We start from the raw sequence: 9,393 nt of genomic DNA, 5'->3' as shown, positions 1-9,393 counted from the left end.
TAGTAGGTTAGTCCCAAAAATGATATAAAAGTGTAAAATAAAGCTCATTAACATCCAAAATAGATAATATAATAGCATGGCGCAATCAAAAATTATAGATACGTTGGAGACGTATCAAGCATCCCCAAGCTTAATTCCTGCTCGTCCTCGAGTAGGTAAATGATAAAAGAAGAATTTTTGATGTGCAATGCTTTCTAACACATTTCTCAATGTAATTTTTCTTTATTGTGGCATGAATGTTTAGATCCATAAGATTCAAGATAAAAGTTTAATATTGACTTAACAATAATAATACTTCAAGCATACTAACTAAGCAATTATGTCTTCTCAAAATAACATGGCCAAAGAAAGTTATCCCTACAAAATCATATAGTCTTGCTATGCTCTATCTTCACCACATAAAATATTTAAATCATGCACAACCCCGATGACAAGCCAAGTAATTGTTTCATACTTTTGATGTTCTCAAACTTTTTCAATCTTCACGCAATATATGAGCACTATGGTGGAATAGAATGGTGGTTGTGGAGAAGACAAAAAGGGGGAGATAGTCTCACATCAGCTAGGCGTATCAATGGGCTATGGAGATGCCCATCAATAGATATCAATGTGAGTGAGTAGGGATTGCCATGCAACGGATGCACTAGAGCTATAAGTGTATGAAAGCTCAACAAAAGAAACTAAGTGGGTATGCATCCAACTTGCTTGCTCATGAAGACCTAGGGAAATTTTGAGGAAGCCCATCATTGGAATATACAAGCCAAGTTCTATAATGAAAAATTCCCACTAGTATATGAAAGTGATATCATATGAGACTCTATATATGAAGAACATGGTGCTACTTTGAAGCACAAGTGTGGAAAAAGGATAGTAACATTGTCCCTTCTCTCTTTTTCTCTCATTTTTTATTTGGGCCTTCTTTCTTTTTTTGGCCTCTTTCTCTCTTTTTTTTGTCAGGAGTCTCATCCTGACTTGTGGGGGAATCATAGTCTCCATCATCCTTTCCTCACTTGGGACAATGCTCTAACAATGATGATCATCACACTTTATTTACTTACAACTCAATACTTAGAACAAAATATGACTCTATGTGAATGCCTCCGGCAGTGTATTTGGGTGTGCAATGATGCATGAGTGACATGTATGAAAGAATTATGAATGGTGGCTTTGCCACAAATACGATGTCAACTACATGATCATGCAAGCAATATGACAATGATGAAGCGTGTCATAATAACGGAACGATGGAAAGTTGCATGACAATATATCTCGGAATGGCTATGGAAATGCCATAATAAGTAGGTATGATGGCTGTTTTAAGGAAGGTATATGGTGGGTTTATGGTACCGGCGAAAGTTGCGCGATACTAGAGAGGCTAGCAATGGTGGAAGGGTGAGAGTGCATATAATCCATGGACTCAACATTAGTCATAAAGAACTCACATACTTATTGCAAAAATCTATTAGTTATCAAAGCAAAGTATTACGCACATGCTCCTATGGGGGTAGATTGGTAGGAAAGGACCATCACTCGTCCCCGACCGCCACTCATAAGGAAGACAATCAATAAATAAATCATGCTCCGACTTCATCACGTAACGGTTCACCATATGTGCATGCTACTGGAATCACAAACTTCAACACAAGTATTTCTCAAATTCACAACTACTCAACTAGCATGACTCTAATATCACCATCTCCATATCTCAAAACAATTATCAACTATCAAACTTCTCATAGTATTCAATGCACTTATATGAAAGTTTTTATTATTGCCATGTTGTTCGAAAGGACTCCCAAAATAATATAAGTGAAGCATGAGAGAACAATAGTTTCTATAAAACAAATCCACCACCATGCTCTAAAAGATATAAGTGAAGGACTACAGCAAAAACTATATAGCTCAAAAGATATAAGTGAAGCACATAGAGTATCCTAATAAATTTCAAATTGTGTGAGTATCTCTCAAAAGGTGTGTACAACAAGGATGATTGTGGTAAACTGAAAAGCAAAGACTCAAATCATACAAGACGCTCCAAGCAAAACACATATCATGCGGTGAATAAAAATATAGCTCCAAGTAAAGTTGCCGATAGACAAAGACGAAAGAGGGGATGCCTTCCGGGGCATTCCCAAGCTTAGGCTTTTTGGTGTCCTTGAATTTTACCTTGGGGTTCCATGGGCATACCCAATCTTAGGCTCTTGCCACTCTTTGTTCCATAATCCATCAAATCTTTACCCAAAACTTGAAAACTTCACAACACAAAACTCAAAATAGAAAATCTAGTGAGCTCCATTAGTGAAAGAAAACAAAACACCACTTCAAGGTACTGTAATAAACTCATTCTTTATTTATATTGGTGTTAAACCTACTGTATTCCAACTTCTCTATGGTTTATAAACTCTTTTACTAGCCATAGATTCATCAAAATAAGCAAACAACACAAGAAAAACAGAATCTGTCAAACAGAACAGTCTGTAGTAATCTGTAGCTAACACAAGTTATGGAACCCCAAAAATTCTAAAATAAATTGCTGAACGTGAGGAATTTATCTATTAATCATCTGCAAAAATAATTAACTAAATATCACTTTCCAAATAAAAATGGCAGCAGTTCTCGTGAGAGCTAAAGTTTCTGTTTTCTACAGCAAGATCAAAAAGACTTTCCCCAAGTCTTCCCAACGGTTCTACTTGGCACAAACACTAATTAAACACAAAAAACATAACCAAAACATAGTCTAGATAAATTATTTATTTATTACTAAACAGGATCAAAAATCATGGGATAAAAATAAAATTGGGTTGGCTCCCAACAAGCGCTATCGTTTAATGCCCCTAGCTAGGCATAAAAGCGAAGATAGATCTAGGTATTGCCATCTTTGGTAGGCAATCCATAAGTGGCTCTCATAATAGATTCATAAGGTAATTTAATTTTCTTCCTAGGGAAGTGTTCCATGCCTTTCCTTAACAGAAATTGGAATATAATATTCCATTCCTTCATATCAATAATTGCACCAATCGTTCTAAGGAAAGGTCTACCAAGAATAATAGGACATGAAGGATTGCAATCTATATCAAGAACAATGAAATCTACGGCCACACAGTTCCTATTTGCAACAATATGAACATCATTAATTCTTCCCATATGTTTCTTAATAGTGGAATCCGCAAGGTGCAAGTTTAAAGAACAATCATCAAAATCACGGAAACCTAGCAAATCACATAAAGTTTTCGGAATCGTGGAAACACTAGCACCCAAATCACACAAAGCATAGCACTCATGATCTTTAATTTTAATTTTTATTGTAGGTTCCCACTCATCATAAAGTTTTCTAGGGATAGAAACTTCCAACTCAAGTTTTTCTTCATAAGATTGCATCAAAGCATCAACGATATGCTTAGTAAAAGCTTTATTTTGGCTATAAGCATGAGGAGAATTTAGCACGGATTGCAACAAGGAAATACAATCTATCAAAGAGCAATTATCATAATTAAATTCCTTGAAATCCAAAATAGTGGGTTCATTGATATTTAAGGTTTTGACCTCTTCAATCCCACTTTTAACAGTTTTAGCATCAAGATCTACAAACTCCAAATTTTTAGAACACCTTCTAGGTAAAGGTGGATCATCTTCAATCTCATCATAATCAAGATTCATATTGCAAAAAAAATATTTAATAGGATACACATCAATAACTTTTAGATCTTCATCCTTATTATCATGAAAACTAGAAGAACACGCTTTCACAAAGCAATCTTTCTTAGCACGCATCCTAGCGGTTCTTTCTTTGCACTCGTCAATGGAAATTCTCATGGCTTTCAGAGACTCATTGATATCATGCTTAGGAGGAATAGATCTAAGTTTCAAAGAATCAACATCAAGAGAAATTCTATCAATGTTTCTAGCCAACTCATCAATCTTAAGCAATTTTTCTTTAATCAAAGCATTGAAACTCTTTTGCGAAGTAATAAATTCTGTAATATTAGATTCAAAATCAGAGGGCATCTTATTATAATTTCCATAGGAATTGTTGTAGGAATTACCATAATTATTACAGGAATTACTAGGAAACGGCCTAGAATTAAAATTACCTCTATACGCGTTATTACCAAAATTGTTCCTACCAACAAAATTCACATCCATAGGTTCATTATTATTCTCAATCAAGGTAGACAAAGGCACATCATTAGGATCATAGGAAATACTCTTATTAGCAAACAATTTCATAAGTTCGTCCATCTTTCCATTCAAAATATTAATCTCTTCAATTGCATGCACTTTTTTATTAGTAGATCTTTTGGTGTGCCATTAAGAATAATTAACCATAATATTATCTAGGAGTTTGGTAGCTTCTCCTAAAGTGATCTCCATAAAAGTGCCTCCCGCAGCCGAATCTAAAAGATATCTAGAAGCAAAATTCAATCTGGCATAAAAGTTTTGTATAATCATCCAAAGATTCAAACCATGTGATGGGCAATTACGTATCATTGATTTCATCCTCTCCCAAGATTGTGCAACATGTTCATGATCAAGTTGCTTAAAATTCATAATATCGTTTCTAAGAGAGATGATCTTAGCGAGAGGAAAATACTTAGAGATAAAAGCATCTTTGCACTTATTCCATGAATCAATACTATTTTTAGGCAAACACGAAAACCAAGCTTTAGCACGATCTCTAAGCGAAAACGGAAATAGCTTCAATTTAACAATATCATTATCCACATCTTTCTTCTTTTGCATATCACACAAATCAACAAAGTTGTTTAGATGGGTAGCGACATCTTCACTAGGAAGGCCAGAAAAGGGATCTTTCATGACAAGATTCAGCAAGCAGTATTAATTTCACAAGATTCAACATCGGTCAGAGGAGCAATCGGGGTGCTAATAAAATCATTATTATTGGTATTGGCAAAGTCACACAATTTAGTATTATCTTGAGCTATCGTGACAAGCAAGCAATCCAACACACAAGCAAACAAGAAACGAGCAAAAAGAGGCAAATAGGGAAAGAGAAGGGGAACAGAGAGAGAGGGAGAGAGGAAAAGAGGGCGAATAAAATGGCAAGGGTGAAGTGGGGGAGAGGAAAACGAGAGGCAAATGTCAAATAATGTAATGCGAGGGATAAGAGTTTGTGATGGGTACTTGGTATATTTTGACTTGGTAATGGCACCAGAAATGACTCGTTGTGGGAGTCAAATCTTGACTTGACTCGGCGCAAATCTCCCCGGCAATGGCGCCAGAAATCCTTCTTGCTACCTCTTGAGCACTGCGTTGGTTTTCCCTTGAGGAGGAAAGGGTGATGCAGTAAAGCAGCGTAAGTATTTCCCTCAGTTTTTGAGAACCAAGGTATCAATCCAGTAGGAGATCACACTCAAGTCCCACGCATCTTGATGACCCACAAGTATAGGGGATCTATCGTAGTCCCCTCGATAAGTAAGAGTGTCGAACCCAACGAGGAGCAGAAGAAAATGATAAGCGGTTTTTAGCAAGGTATTCTCTGCAAGCACTGAAATTATAGGTAACAGATAGTTTTGTGATAAGATAATTTGTAACGAGCAAAAAGTAACAAAAGTAAATAAAGTGCAGCAAGGTGGCCCAATCCTTTTTGTAGCAAAGGACAATCCTGGACAAACTCTTATATAGAAGAAAGTGCTCCCGAGGACACATGGGAATTATCGTCAAGCTAGTTTTCATCACATTCATATGATTCGCGTTTGGTACTTTGATAATTTGATATGTGGGTGGACCGGTGCTTGGGTGCTGTCCTTACTTGGACAAGCATCCCACTTATGATTAACCCCCATTGCAAGCATCCGTAACTACAACACAAGTATTAAGGTAAACCTAACCATAACATGGAACATATGGATCCAAATCAGCCCCTTACGAAGCAACGCATAAACTAGGGTTTAAGCTTCTATCACTCTAGCAACCCATCATCTACTTATTACTTCCCAATGCCTTCCTCTAGGCCCAAATAATGGTGAAGTGTCATGTAGTCGACGTTCACATAACACCAATAGAGGAGAGAAAACATACATCTCATCAAAATATCGAACGAATACCAAATTCACATGACTACTAATAGCAAGACTTCTCCCATGTACTCAGGAACTAACGTAACTACTCAAAAAGCATATTAATGTTCATAATCAGAGGGGTATTAATATGCATATAGGATCTGAACAGATAATCTTCCACCAAATAAATCGGCTAGCATCAACTACAAGGAGTAATCAACACTACTAGCAACCTACACGTACCAATCCCAGACTTAGAGACAAGAATTGGATACAAGAGATGAACTAGGGTTTGAGAGGAGATGGTGCTGGTGAAGATGTTGATGGAGATTGGCCCCCTCCCGATGAGAGGAGCATTGGTGATGACGATGGCGATGATTTCCCCCTCCCGGAGGGAAGTGTCCCCGGCAGAACAGCTCTACCGGAGCCCTAGATTGGTTCCGCCAAGGTTTAGCCTCGTGGCGGCGGAGTCTCGTCCCGAAAGCTTGCTTATGATTTTTTCCTCAACGAAAGACTCCATATAGCAGAAGATGGGCATCAGAGGGACACCAGGGGGCCCATGAGGCAGGGGCGCGCCGAGGGGGGTAGGGCGTGCCCCCACCCTCGTTGCTAGGGTGTGGGCGCCCTCTGGAACTTCTTGCGCTCAGTATTTTTTATGTATTCTGAAAATAGCTTCTGTGAAGTTTTAGGACTTTTGGAGCTGTGCAGAATATGTCTCTAATATTTGCTCCTTTTCCAGCCCAGAATCCCAGCTGCCGGCATTCTCCCTCTTTATGTAAACCTTGTAAAATAAGAGAGAATATGCATAAGTATTGTGACATAATGTGTAATAACAGCCCATAATGCAATAAATATCGATATAAAAGCATGATGCAAAATGGACGTATCAACTCCCCCAAGCTTAGAACTTGCTTGTCCTCAAGCGAAAGCCAAAATCGAAAAATATGTCCACATGTTTAGAGATAGAGGCATCGATAAAAATAAAATACGGACTGAGGGCATCATGATCATTCTTAGAACAACAACTTATATAATTATTGTCAAATGATCTCTTATGCTAGAGTAACAATTCAATCACAATTTCAAGTATGAATCATAAACTTCATTGAAAACTAAAAAACTATAATCTCATTCATTGAAGCAATTGCAATTTATCATAACATAGAAAAGAGTCAATATAAGAGCTTTTCAGCAAGTCCACATACTCAACTATCATATAGTCTTTCACAATTGCTAACACTCACGCAATACTTATGTGTATGGAGTTTTAATCGGACACAGAGAAAGATAGGAGCTTATAGTTTTGCCTCCCAACGTTTTACCTCGAGGGTATAATGTCAACAATAATAGTTCATTTAAACTCACATCCAATTAGCCATATATACCAAGATCTTCCCAACATATTGTGCTCGCCAAAAGATAAAATGTAGAAAGGGAAGGTGAAGATCACCATGACTCTTATGTAAGGTAGGAGATAAAAGTAAAAGATAGGCCCTTCGCAGAGGGAAGCAGAGGTTGTCATGCGCTTTTATGCTTGGATGCACAAAATGTTAATGCGAAAGAACATCACTTTATATTGCCACTTGTGATATGGACCTTTATTATGCAGTCCGTCGCTTTTATTTCTTCCACATCACAAGATCGTATAAAGCTTATTTTCTCCCACACTAATAAGTCATACATATTTAGAGAGCAATTTTTATTGCTTGCACCGATGACAACTTACTTGAAGGATCTTACTCAATCCATAGGTAGATACGGTGGACTCTCATGGCAAAACTGGGTTTAAGGGTATTTGGAAGCACAAGTAGTATTTCTACTTGGTGCAAAGAATTTGGCTAGCATGAGGGGGAAAGGCAAGCTCAATCATGTTGGATGATCCATGACAATATAATTTATCTCAGATGTAGGAAAACATAACCCATTACGTTGTCCTCCTTGTCCAACGTCAACTCTTTAGCATGTCATATTTTAATGAGTGCTCACAATCATAAAAGATGTCCAAGATAGTGTATTTATATGTGAAGACCTCTCTTTCTTTATTACTTCCTATTAATTACAACGATGATCAAAACTATATTTGTCAACTCTCAACAACTTTTATTCATCATACTCTTTATATGTGAGCTCATTACTCTCCATAAGATCCATATGATCTCTTTTATTTCTTTTTGTTCTTTCCCTTTTCTTTTATTCACTCAAGATCGTAGCAAGATAATCAAGCCCTTGACTCAACACTAATCTTTATTATATAGCTCACGGACTCGATTACATAGAGGGATCATAAAACAAAACTCAAAACTAGATCATACCAAAAACTTTATTCTACTAGATCAAGATATTACTAAAAGGATCGAACTAAGGAAAACTATAAAGATAGAGATGTGATGGTGATACGATACCGGGGCACCTCCCCCAAGCTTGGCAGTTGCCAAGAGGAGTGCCCATACCCATGTGATTATGTCTCCTTCTTCAGAGGTGGTGATGATGGAGTTGTTGATGATATAAATTGTGCTTTCAGCTTCTTCATATTGTAATTGAGGAGAGCAATTTCCTCCTTTAAATCATCGACCTCCGACTCCAGCTTCATGATCTTGTCACATAAATCTCCTTTGCTTTTCTACTGAAAACGAGAAGGAATAGATCGGTTGTGTGATGCCCGGATAATTAAGCTACAGTAATTCCCTACTAATGATGCCACGTCACCTCTGTCACTAGAGTTAATCTCGGGTTAGTTCAAAAAAAAAGATTCTAATTCAAAATTTAATTAAAGGCAAACAATAAAACTTTTCAAACTTTAAAAGTAAAATGTTCGGTTTGTGACAAATAACTCGCAAGTAATTGTGGTGAAGAAACCCCATTTTATAAAATGTTTAACAACTCTAAGGTGAACAAAACCGTAGCAAAAACCAATATTTAAAGGCTTTTATAACTAACAAAATACTAAACTAAATGGGTTTGGGGTAAAACCTTTTGGTTGCAGAGGGTTTTGTGTTATTGCTAATTTAGGGGTCATGATAGACATTAAGTAAAAACTAAACAAAAAAGAAAGTAAAATAAAAACAAACCAAAGAATAAATAAAAGGAAAATAACAAAACAAAACCAAAAAAAAGAAAATTCCCCCACTGGGCTAACTGGCCCAGCCGGACAGCCCACTGGCCAGCTCGGCCCATCCCCACTCCCCTTAACCCCCCACCGACCGAAACCCTAACCGTAACCCCCCACTCCCCCACTCGCTCACTCCCTCTCCCCCACCACTCTCGATCCCATCTGGATTGGGGTGGGGGACAGACCATGCGGTCGCCGCTGATTCCTGTCGCCGGAGCAACCCCGACGCCGTGCCCCCTCCCCATCGGCCTGCCTCCTCCACAA

Source organism: Triticum aestivum, chromosome 4A (assembly GCF_018294505.1).
Source record: "Triticum aestivum cultivar Chinese Spring chromosome 4A, IWGSC CS RefSeq v2.1, whole genome shotgun sequence".
Classification (NCBI taxonomy): Eukaryota; Viridiplantae; Streptophyta; class Magnoliopsida; order Poales; family Poaceae; genus Triticum; species Triticum aestivum.
This window is presented reverse-complemented; position numbering follows the sequence as displayed.